The sequence below is a fragment of the Oratosquilla oratoria genome, chromosome 12 (genome assembly GCF_046742065.1).
Source record: "Oratosquilla oratoria isolate Oo_2021 chromosome 12, ASM4674206v1, whole genome shotgun sequence".
Taxonomy (NCBI): domain Eukaryota; kingdom Metazoa; phylum Arthropoda; class Malacostraca; order Stomatopoda; family Squillidae; genus Oratosquilla; species Oratosquilla oratoria.
In genome coordinates, this window is record NC_134788.1 from 67,298,898 (window position 1) to 67,312,506 (window position 13,609).

Consider the following 13,609-nt stretch of genomic DNA (forward strand, 5'->3'; position numbering starts at 1 on the left):
CGAGGCAGAGAGAGAGAGAGAGAGAGAGAGAGAGAGAGAGAGAGAGAGAGAGAGAGAGAGAGAGAGAGAGAGAGAGAGAGAGAGAGAGAGAGAGAGAGAGAGAGAGAGAGAATGAGAGAGACAGAGAGAGAGACAGAGAGAGAAAGAATGAGAGAATGAGAGAGAAAGAGAGAAATAATGAGAGAGAGAGAGAGAAAGAGAGAGAGAGAGAATGAGAGAGAGAAAAAATGAGAGAGAGAGAGAAAGAGAGAGAAAGAGAGAGAAAGAATGAGAGAGAGAGAGAGAGAGAGAGAGAGAGAGAGAGAGAGAGAGAGAGAGAGAGAGAGAGAGAGAGAGAGAGAGAGAGAGAGAGGGGGAGAGAGAGATAGAGAGAGAGAGAGAGAGAGAGAGAGAGAGAGAGAGAGAGAGAGAGAGAGAGAGAGAGAGAGAGAGAGAGAGAGAGAGAGAGAGAGAGAGAGAGAGAGAGTAACTCACAGACGACTTGTGTGGAAATTGAAGTATATTCGAGGGTTAAGAAGCAAACAACTTGAATTGCTTATTATTATAATTTTTATGAAAGATGCATGGGGAGAGTAATAAAGGATATGTCAGGATGTAGATAAGTAATGAGCGAATTTCAACAAGGTTGGTTGCACCAATAAAGCCAGGTTTACACGCTACGATAAATTGTAGCGATTTATTGTAATGAAAAGGTTGTTACAATTTGTCATTACGTGTAAACAGGAGATCGTAGCGATTTATCGCTACGATCTCCTGTTTACTCCTGTGACGTCAGTCCTCGCTTCGCTCGCGAGCGAAGCGAGGACTGACGTCACAGGAGTAAACAGGAGATCGTAGCGATAAATCGCTACGATCTCCTGCTTACACGTAATGACAAATTGTAACAACCTTTTCATTACAATAAATCGCTACAATTTATCGTAGCGCGTAAACCTGGCTTAATGTCTCTTATCTATGTCAATGGCATAATGAAAAGTACAACAAAATATCTCAACATGCTTGCAGAGGGAAAAAACGAGGACTGTAGGCTAATACAAAAACATCTAGACACTATTTTTGCATGGAGCCAATAAAATTGTATATTAATTTCAACACAAAAAATATGGGCAATATCTGCATAAGACCACCCTTAACTATTTCTTGGGAAATTAACCTATTACAGAAACAAAATAGGAGAAAGATATGGGGGCATTGATGAAAGACAACCTGTCGGAGAAATGTGCTGCGTTTCCACCGAGCGAGTCTGGGCCGATTCTCGCCAAATGCTGTGAATTCGAATAACTGGGAGAAGACTTTGCTTGCAGCATTCTAGACTTCCCTAAGAATATTTCAACAATCTGTCTAACATTTGTAAAGGTTTAGCTCCTTTCATTTCGTCATTCGGTTTCTCAATACGTGACGCAAAGCTGATTTGACATTTGAAGATTGAAAAAACGAAAGATTGTAACCGAAGTCGTTTCTACCCAAACGAACTCACAACGGTTGATGAGAGTCAGCCGAGACTCGCTCGGTGGAAACGCAGCCTAAGACTGGTGCAGAATATTAAAGTGTCTTTTCATTATATGGAGGAAGAGATGACGAAAATATTCATCGAATCCTTGATCCGTCCAAGATTGGAATATGCGTCATTGGTATGGTCCCCACACAGAGTGAATGATATAAGCAAAATCGATAAAATACAAAGGACAGGAACCAAACTGGTACCAAGGAAAAACACTGGGTTTGCTAACTTTGAAAGATCGAAAAGAGGTGGTATGCTTACAATGTTCAGGTCACTAAAATAGATGGGTTACATTGGCAAAAGAGATCTCTTGAGAAAGGATACGAGGGATTTAAGAGGTCATGATAACAAATTATGGAAGATTAAATGTCTAAATGATGGAAAGAAATACAGTTATCCATATAGATACACAAAGACTTGGATTGGCTTAGAAAGAGATAACTAAGCTGGAACAATATGTAAGGATGGACATTCTATTTTTGATACTTTCCTTTTTTTTCGTACGTGACTAAGGCGATTCGTGTCATGGCTCGCCCCGCCATTGGGATGACGTCATCGGCCTCGTTCGGATAGTGGCTATAATCCTTATGATAGATCGTAGGCAAAATAAGAAAAAATCCCGCCATTTAATTCAGAATTTCGGTCAGTCGACTACTCGGGAACAATTCTAAAGGTTCCTCTCACATATGAGAGTCTCATTCCCCGCACTTGAACTGGAGCCGGATGCCCTAAAGGCGTTCGGACGAGGCCAGGGCATCGGCGTGCCCGCCGGCGGCTAAAGATGTTACTTTTAGTAAGCCGCCGTGCCCAGTACAGGTGAGTGACGAAGTGTCCTGGGCATACTTGAATACAAAATGGATATATATATATATATATATACATAGATATATATATACATATATATATATTTATATATATATATATATATATATATATATATATATATATGTGTGATATATCATCATAGCTTATCACGCCAGACAGACAGACATTCAAGTGTTCTTTGGTTAATTTTGATCAGGTCAATGTTGTCTAAATTGGTTGAAAGCGGGCACGAGCTTAGGACATGGTCAATGTTCTGTTCAGTTTCTCCGCACTCGCAGGATGGGTCGGTTTTGAGGCCCCATCTAACCAGATTGTCATTAGTTCTGGCGACTCTGGATCTTGCTCTATTTAGTGTGGACCATTCGCGTCTTGGTAGCAGTGCCCCATCTGAGAGCTCTTCACTGGGTCCTTGCACTGTACTGTTAGGGAGACTTGTGCTGTCAGACTCCTTCCACTGTTGTATTCTGTAATTGTGGGGCAACATACCAGGTGGTATCTCCTCCACGGTGGTAAAGCTCTTTATATATATATATATATATATATATATATATATATAAATAATATTCATATATATGTATATATATGGATATATATATATATATATGTATATATATATACATATATATATATATACATATACATATACATATATATGTATATATATACATACATATACCAAGGCTTTTTCCCCATTACCAGGACTTATTACAGGCGCTATATAAAGTGATAGAAATGGAGTGTTCATACAACGTTACAAAATTACATGGTTGAAAGGGGAAGCGTCACTAGTGAGACGCCATAGGTATATATGATAGGGAGGGAGTGTATAAGATATACAAAGTTTACCCTTAGGGGAAGTGAATAGAATTACTTGATTGAAAGGGATGTACTGACTATTAGTGTTGTAATGATCGTGACCCATCGTGTCCCCTCAGTTCGAACGGTAGGGTTATCAAGAGGTGAGGAGTGAGACGGCCAGAGTTAAGATGTAGTAGTATCCCACAAAGCTTAATTAACCCATTCAACTCCGATGACAAGATGTCTTGTCATTTGGTCAAATAAAACAAAAAATCATAAAACACCAAAATGTTTGATCAAACACCAGAAAAATATGACGTCAGTCCTCGCTTCGCTCGCAGCGAAGCGAGGACTGACGTCATATTTTTCTGGTGTTTGATCAAACATTTTGGTGTTTTATGATTTTTTGTTTTATTTGACCAAATGACAAGACATCTTGTCATCGGAGTTGAATGGGTTCATGTCTCCTAAAAATATAGAAGTGGGCTGGCTCATTTTGGGGGATAGTTTTTTTTTCTTTTCTTTTTTTTGCGGGGGGGAGCATACATTCAGGACTAGGGAGTAGGAGGCGCATATACCAAATGGTTAAATTGGGTCGTCATTGACGAAACAATACAATATTTCATCTATTGTGATAGGTTGTAAGTTTGGTTATATTGGGTCGTCAGTGATAAAACAATATAATATTTCATATATTGTAATAGGTTCTAAGTTTTGGTTATATTGGGTCGACAGAGATATAGGTGTAAGGCTGCTGCCTTTGTGATGAATAAATAACCCAAAGTGCAAGAAACTGTGGTGTGAATGTGAGTGTATGTGGCGCGGACGGGGACGGGCGGTTGGCACCCCTGATGGGGGAGTGCCCGTGCGTCGGCGTGGGTCGGCAGTACCAAGATCTAAGAAAATAAGGTCTAACCACTTCCGACCGAATTTCGAGGGAGTTGGCGCAGCGGGCCCGTGAACGTCACTTGGCTGTTCAAAGTGGGGTTAGCGGGTCCTATAGCTGTCAATTGAAGCTGGTCCGTCGTTCGAAAATGACGTCGCCTTCGCTCGCACAGCTCCACGCAATTAGTTATATTCTGACAAATATTATATAAAATATATATATAAACATATATAAAATATTATAGTTCCTGTCTATATATATGAATATATAATATATATGATATATAATATATATATAAAATATTATAGTTCCTGTCTTCCTTGGCGTTTCAGTTTTCTTCAGTGTATCACAAAGAGAAAATGGACTCAGCCAAATGACGCCAGAAGCTGCGCAGAAGAATGTAAACGGTCTGACCTGTATATTTAGACCTTGGGCAGTACCAAGGACGGGCCGCGTGAGTATGGAGGCACGAGTGCGAATGCGAGAGAGAGACTCACCCCGAAGGGAGGGGCTAGTATTAGAAGTTAGGAAGGGAGGGAGACTAGAACGGAAGGGACTGTGCTGCCGCGAGTGTTCCGAGGAGGCGTAAGGACCGACCAAGAAGTAATCGAAGGAACGGGATCGTCGACATCAAAACCAAGTACCTCACTGGAACAGTAACTAAACATTTTTTTTTTCACACAAATCAATTGATGAGCGAAGGCCCTAGGACACGGAAAAAAAGTGTCTACCAAGCCTATTGTATCAAGAAGGGTGGTGACAGTTACTCAGTGATCTATGTATGTATGTACTGTATATATATATATATATATATATATATATATATATATATATATATATATATATATATATATATATATATATATATATATATATATATACATTCATTTGCCTTTTCTTTTAAGATCGTGAATGGAACATACCTCCAAGTTCCTCAAAGATAGATTCCCTCTCTATCTCTCTCTCTCTCTCTCTTTATACCCATCCTGGAGAAAGGAGAAGCACGGTAACCATAAATGATTCTGTCTTTAGTAATTACCTGGTCGGATTGGAACGACACCCATTGGTTGACCACCGTTAATGATAACAGAGATAACTATCTCCCAAAAAAGAGAAAATCCAACTTGAGACTGTAGACCACATACCACGCTAGCTACCAAAACAGTTGTACGACTCAGTTCGGGTCGTTACAAATACACGAATTCAAATCTAAATATAATAATTGGAAATTAAGGATATAGAAAAAATTGGAACTGTACCTAAATTTGAGGCAAATGTATAATAAATTGAATACACTGTTTACACCTAACTGGAAGTAAATATTCCACGTTCTGAGAAAATTTCATCACATATAATTAATTCATGAAGGGGTGATCACTTTTTCTGAATTGCGTAGTCATGGGAACAATTGTTAGTTCACTACTTTTTTCTTCTTCTTCTTCTTGTCAGTATTTTTCCATTTGTTACCGTTTGCGTAAATTCAATGCATATATCTTTATTATACGTAAGAGTGCCTCTTGTCAGTGTATTTTTTGGTAGTTTATAGAAGTTCTCTTCGTCATGGGTTGTAATTTTTCTTCTAGTTCGTTAGTGATCTTAATTGGAAAGTAATCAGATGAAAGATCTTGTATGGAGAGGCGTACACATTATTATCTCAAGGGATGTTGGCTGCTGTTCACTGTGTTTAACCCATTCAACTCCGATGACAAGATGTCTTGTCATTTGGTCAAATAAAACAAAAAATCATAAAACACCAAAATGTTTGATCAAACACCAGAAAAATATGACGTCAGTCCTCGCTTCGCTCGCAGCGAAGTGAGGACTGACGTCATATTTTTCTGGTGTTTGATCAAACATTTTGGTGTTTTATGATTTTTTGTTTTATTTGACCAAATGACAAGACATCTTGTCATCGGAGTTGAATGGGTTAAGAGGTTTGGTGGGTTTGTTGCTAGAGTTCATTACATTTAGGTTGTGGGTTGTTCAAGAATTTTGTGTCTTCTTTCATCTGTTGATCCAGCCGGATTGGATGGTATGCGTTCTGATTACCTACCAGTATGTAGTTTGCTATTAAGTTGAGAGATTAGTGTGGTTATATATATCTATATAAATATATATATATATACATATATTTATATAGATATATATATATGTCTATATATACATATATTTGTATATATATATGCATAAATATATATATATATATACATATATATATATATATATATATATATATATATTAATAGGAAAAAACCTCCTTTCCAAGTATCTGTGAGAGGTAGAATATTCCGTACTCATCGCGACAACGGAACAGGTATTTCTCAAACAGGTCCATTGGACTGGACACTGCTAGAAAGTGTCGCACTGTTTAGAAATAGAATGATTATGTTTCCCGGGACATGAGGTATCCATGCGTGAGACATGCATGGCCCTTCCGGAGATGGGTCAAGGCGTCCTTGCATGTATTCATCAGTCCACGGATGGAAAGCAAGAGGGATTATGTTGCACATCTTTGTGGTGGTTATCAAAGACTCCCACATGCCAACAGAGCCCTTACATGCCTAAGTGCCGCCCCCCGGGGCAATGTTCTCAGTGACGCCCGTCCCCTCTCCCATCACCACTTCTCATCTCCACCATCCCTTAGAGCAATCATTCTCAACGGGGGCGATTTTTTAGCTCAGGCGGGCGAAAAACGTCACAGGTATTACTTCTAACTGACCAATTTAAGCCTAATATAAACGATCTAGCAGCGAAGCACCAGGTCCAAGGATCTCATTAAAACACAACGTGAGTTGAGTAAAACATTTTAAATTAGTTGTTTATCATTGTTGCAATAATTTTCATTATCATTTTCCGATTAAGGGGGGCGATCCATTTTTTTTTTCAATTGAAAAAAGGGGCGATATGGCTAAAAAGGTTGAGAAACCCTGCCTTAGAGCCTGTTTTAGCTATTGGCTTGCGAAATGATTAAGCTGATTTTAGAAACTGTATTTAATGTCCCAATTACAGAAAGGATAAGGGAAAATATTTCATATTCTGTTGATTCTAACGCAAAATTCGTATATTACGGTAAAATATTCAAGGCTCCTCTGACCTTTATTTACTATAATTATTTTGTCAGCCTTGAGGGCGGTATGTCCAGACTAGAATTGCCGCCCCCTCTAAATTGTTGAAATATAAATATTTGTTATTGTGCATCTCGTGTTTTTTTTATTGAATGTACAATGCAATGTATAGTAAGAATGTTGTCATTTGATTTATTGTATAATCTGTACTTAATTTGCATGTATAACAAAGTTCAGTTGCTAGGCCTGAGAGATTTCCCGCGCTAAGGGAGACGTTACGCCATTGCAGGTTAGTCTTGGTGGAGCCACGGTGTGGAGAGGTTGATGTGTATATTTTTTGTCTGAACAAAAACTTATTTGTGTCATGTGCATTGTGCCTTTGAAGAACAATAAACAGTTAAGTGTTTTTCTAAGCGTTTACATACCCATAACTTTTAACATAAATGTACAGCCCCAGGGCATATACCCCCCCTCCATGTGAAGAAGCAATGGAATAGGGTTGGAAGGGGCAATCCGAGTTGCTTCCTCTCTAGCCTCTTCACTCCGGGGCACATCGCACGTCTGGCAGCATTAGCTGCCAGACGTGCGATGTTGCGTCATAATAATCGCATTATAAAAAATAAAATCACTGCTCAATCGCTCGTTCTCTTTCACCCGTGAATTTTGATAACCATAGAAAATATGATGAAGCCCGTTTAGAGAGAATGGAGGTTACGTAGGTGACACCAACGTAGGCGGCATGAGGAGCAAGTGGGTACGCGATGATGCCGACGTCGGCATCTTGATTATATTTATTGTAGTCGTACCTATGTAACCTCCATTCCCTGAAATTCCCACATGGGCTGAGACCCAGGAAATTCCAACGTATTAACCTCTACGCTAGAGTAGGTAGAGCCATTCAAAGACTCGTAAAACAAGTGGACTAAAGTATGAATGACTAGAATCTTCCACAGCAAAGAGTACTGAACGAGAGTCGCTAAAAAGGGTAAAAGATGAAAAGGGAGGGAGAGTGAACAGCTTTTAAAGCTAATATAATGGCACATAGCTCTGCCGTAAATACCAAAGCTACACTAGAGAGGCTACAGCCTCGACCGAATAGGATTAATGTAACACCATATCCAACTCCAGCATCAAGTTGTGAATCGTCTGTATGTACTAGGATGAAGTCGGAATGCGTGAAAAAGTGTTTCAGGAATAATGTATGGTTCTCGTAATCTGGTAACACAGGAGAGAGGCCAAACGCAGAGTATGGCATTATTCATATTGTATATTTTCATGTCATATTTATGTTCTAATATTCTCTTATCAATACCACGGATAATATTAGAACATAAATATGACATGAAAATATACAATATGAATAATGCCATTTGATACAGGCCACAATGCGGACTGGAATAATTCCAAGATGATAAAATATGAAAACCATACAATGAAACATAGATGTTTTGAATCTGCGTTTATATCCCTCATTGATAATATAAATCAGAACAGTGGATTTTTTGCAATAAATAAACTATTGGCAATTTTAATAACCAAGTAACAAGCAATTTGCGCAAATTGTGTGTACACCCCCTTTTCATGTTTGTTTCTCCCCGCAAGCTCGGGCTATATAAGGAGTAAAATGTTTCTCAACTGTGCTATTTTTGAAGAAGCCCTGCTGCGCGAAACGTCAAATATATTGGATCCCATACTCTGCGTTTGGCCTCTCTCCTACAGTGCTGTTGCAGTCGATGCTGCTTTTACTCATCTAGTAACACATTTTATTAGAAATCAGGGCTGCATACAATAATATTGAGGAATTGACGGCAATCAACTCTAGGAAATCGATAGGGACATATAGAAGAGTAGGGGGACATTTAATGTCGTCATGGCAGATGCTGCCCTGAAGCCGATATGTTTAGGGAAGCTTGAGTGAGATACATATAGTTGTGAGCGTGAGTCTTGGGAAACTGACATCCAAGAAACTGACTCAGGAATACGCTGAGCTCGATACCAGCATTTCTGCAATGAGGACTGGCGACTTAACCCATTAAACTCCGATGACAAGATTCTTGTCATTTGGTCAAAAAAAAAAAAAAAAAAAAAAAAAAAAAAAAAACAAACAAACATACATACATACATATACCAAGGCTTTTTCCCCCTTCCAAGGGAGGTAGCCAAAAAGGGAAAGGCATAAAAACACTCCCACCCATTTCATCCCTACATACACTCCACAACCCTCCCACCCTCCCTCTCATCTGAGCACCTCCTGGATGACGGGTCATCCCTGCACCCTGCCCACCGCCCTGGGTCAGAAGCAGTGTCGCAAGACACAGCACATCCACAGCAAGGGCGCTTCATTTAATCGGCGACCCCCCCCTCTCCGTCCCCCCTTGCATATAAGGAGAGGACGGGGAGAAATCCCTTCGGGCTGCGTCAAAATTTACTCACACATACTACCCCACCCCCCACCCCCCCGCCCATTCCTCCTCATGCAATCACAACATCATCCATATACAACCATTCTCCACTCACCTCTGTCTTCCGTCCTCTCCCTTCCTTCCTCAACAGACATTCCCCTCTTCCCCAAAGCCCCCTTCACCCCATCCATCCACCTCATCCTAGGACGTCCCCTCATGTTCACTCCCTCCACATCTGCCTTCCATACCTCTTTTACTAGTCTTTCTTCACTCATTCTTTCCATGTGTCCAAACCATCCTAATATTCTTTCATCAACTCTATCTCCCAGCTCCTTTTTCACCCCTGTTCTCCTCCTCACCTCCTCATTTCTCACTCTATCCAGCCTAGTAACCCCCACCATACTTCTCAGACACCTCATCTCAAACACATTCAAACTCCTTCTCTCTTCTTCTCTTATGTTCCACGTTTCTGCCCCATACAGTGCTGTTGGCACAATCACTCTTTCATACAGTCTCCTCTTCGCATCCATTCCCAAATGTCTATTCCTCATTACACTTTTTAATCCACCAAGGCATTTACTCGCTTCTCTCAATCTATATTCTACCTCCACCTTCACTCCACCTTTTCCTGCTACACTTGCACCCAAGTATCTAAAACTATCCACTTCCTCCAGTCGCTCTCCCTTAATGTTCACTTCCAGTCTACTGCCACTTTCACCCCTTGTACATCTCATCACCTTACATTTACCCACATTTATCTTTAGCTTTCTTCTATCACATACTCTCCCAAACTCTGCCACCAGCTTCCTCAATCCCTCCTCTGACCCTGCCACAAGCGCAGTGTCGTCCGCAAACAACAGCTGGCTCACCTCCCACTTTTCTCCATTTTCTTTAACCATCTCCAATCCCTGACCCACTACCCTAGCATTCACCTCTCGCACCACCCCATCCATGTATAAGTTGAACAGCCAGGGCGACATAACGCATCCTTGACGAAGTCCCACCTTTACCTCAAACCACTCACTCTCTCCATTTCTAATCCTGACACAAGCTCTACTACTCTCATAAAAACTCTTGACAGCTCCCAAAAGCTTTCCTCCTATCCCATAAATCTGCATAACCTCCCACAGTGCCTTTCTGTCTACCCTATCATAAGCCTTTTCCAGATCCATAAAAGCCCAAAAAACATCCTTCCCCTTTCCTATAGCTTTCTCACATATTTGTCTTACCACAAAGATCTGATCTACACAACCTCTACCTGTCCTAAATCCACACTGTTCCTCACCAATTACTCCTTTACTCCTTCTATTCCTCTCCTAATCCTCTCAATTAAGATCCTCCCATAAGCCTTCCCTACTACACTTAACAGGCTAATCCCTCTGAAACTACTACATTCACCCTTGTCCCCTTTTCCCTTGTAAAGAGGAACTATACAGGCACTTCTCCAGTCCTCCGGTACTCTACCCTCTCTCCAGCAAACATTAAATAACCTCACCAACCAGTCCACCATCACTGAACCTCCCTTTTTCAGACATTCTGCATGGCATCCATCCAGACCAGGTGCCTTACCTGCTTTCATCCTCTTTACAACTGCCTTCACCTCATCCTTCCTTATTTCTCCTCCATTCTCCTCACTCATCACTCTCATTTTCTTCGCATTTCCCACTGCAGCTATCTTTCCCTCCCTATCCTCCTTCACATTTAGCAACTCCCTAAAATATTCTGCCCATCTTCCCCTTACTACCATCTCTTCCATTATCATCTCTCCATCTGTACCTTTTACCTTTTCTTCCCTACTTGATTCGCCTCCTCTTCCTCTCTTAATTTCTTTCCAAAGCATCTTTTTATTACTTTCAAAATTTTCTGTCATACTCCTACCCCATTTCACATCTGCTCTCCTCTTTGCCTCCTTTACCTTTTGCTTTACTTCTCTTTTCTTTTCTTTGTACGTCTCATATGACTCCCCCGTCCTCTTTTGTAACCAATCTGTGAATGCTCGCTTCTTCTCTTCTACAACCTTCTTTGTTTCCTCATCCCACCATTCACTACCCTTTCTTCTATTTCCCCCTGTCCTTCTTGTTCCACACACCATCCATGCACACTTTAAGACTCCCTCCTTGAACCATCCCCATTCCTCCTCCACCCCCATCTCTGCTCCATCCTTTACTCCCTCCCACTCCTCCTTCAGCTTCTTTTCGTACTCCTTCTCCTTTTCCTTTTCATTCAAGGAGTTCACTCTAAGAACCTCCCTACCTTTTGTCCCTTTCCTCTTTCTCCATCTATCCTCCACTCTCAGCTTACCTTCCACCAAAAAATGATCTGATATTCCCCCACCCTCTCCCCTTAGCACATGTACATCCTTAACTCTTCCTATCATAATCCTATTTACCACTACATAATCCATTAGCGCTTTATCTACCACCCTTCCCTCCACCACCCTCTCCCATGTGTACTTATGCTTGACTTTCTTCCGAAACACTGTATTTGCTATCATCAACTCTCTTTCTAGACACATTTCCACCATCAACTCTCCACTACGATTCTTTCCTGGAACTCCACACTTCCCAACCACTCCATCGTTTGGACCATTTCCCACCCTAGCATTAAGGTCTCCCAGTACTATTACATTGACATTTCTTCCTAAACCCTCTATGCACTCATTTAAATCTATCCAAAAGGCCTCCCTTTCTTCCACGCTCTTTTCACTGCCAGGCCCATATGCACTTACAAAGACCCACATCTCCTTTCCCAGTTTCACCTTCATCCACATTATCCTTGAGGAAACCTCCTTCCACTCCACTACCTGTTTACCTATCTCCTCACTTACTAGAATAGCCACCCCTTCCCTCCCTCGCCCTCTCTTCACTCCTGATAACCTCCCACTTACACTCCCAAACTTACACTCACCTTTCCCTTTCAACTTAGTTTCACTCAAAGCCAACACATCCATCTTTCTTCTCACAAACATACTACCTATCTCTTCCCTTTTACTCTCATCTGTACCACATCCACGCACATTAAAAGACCCAAACCTTAGGGTGCTGGCCCGAGGCCCTCCAGCACCCCTTATGCCTTCACTTTTCTTTTTAGGATATATGCCCCGTGGGGCTACAGGGAGAAGGATGCCTAGTCCCTCTCCCCGTCCCTTTCTTCTCGCCTCTTACGAGGAAACTTGCTTCCTAGGACTAGTATCTGACAGCCGCCTAACTTGGGTATCTCACCTTTGCTATATCAAGGCTATTTATATGAAAACAATGTCGCTCCTTAGAGCTTTAGCCCATACTTCTTGGAACGCTGACAGACAGGTCCTCCTCCTATCACATCGAACAATTATACTCTCAAAGTTAGAGTACGGTTATGAAATCTACTCATCTGCTATAGAAGCTTGACTTCGTATTGTTGAACTCGGAACTCCATGCCGCTGTTCGCTTAACAACTGGTCTGTTCCGCTCATTTCCAATAGCAAGGTTGCTGGTGGATCCAGTCGTCCGTCCATTGGACTTAACCCATTAAACTCCGATGACAAGATTCTTGTCATTTGGTCAAATAAAACAAAAAATCATAAAACACCAAAATGTTTGATCAAACACCAGAAAAATATGACGTCAGGCCTCGCTTCGCTCGCGAGCGAAACGAGGACTGACGTCATTTTTTCTGGTGTTTGATCAAACATTTTGGTGTTTTATGATTTTTTGTTTTATTTGACCAAATGACAAGAATCTTGTCATCGGAGTTTAATGGCTTAATTAATGGTAGCGATGGTACGAGGGAAAATAAGATATTTTTTATTATTGAATAAGTGAATAATCCAGTGAATCATGTGAATAACGTAAACAAATCAAGTAGGTCGCTACGCATTGATAACCTGCCGGCCGTTCTCAAAGCAAGGAATTCTGATTAGGGCGTCGTTACTTGCGGCGAAGGTCGAGGTGAGGGTGGTTCGAATCCTGCCACCAGCGAAGTTGAACCAAGGGCATGGTTCATTAAATTCCACGCTACAAAGCCCTCTGTGAGGGGCACCGTCCTAGCCTCCCGATAGGGGGGAGTGTGTGACGTTAAACCATATCATATCATCATCATCATCATATACCAACAGACAATGGCAACTATTTTTATGCTAAATCCTTATCAC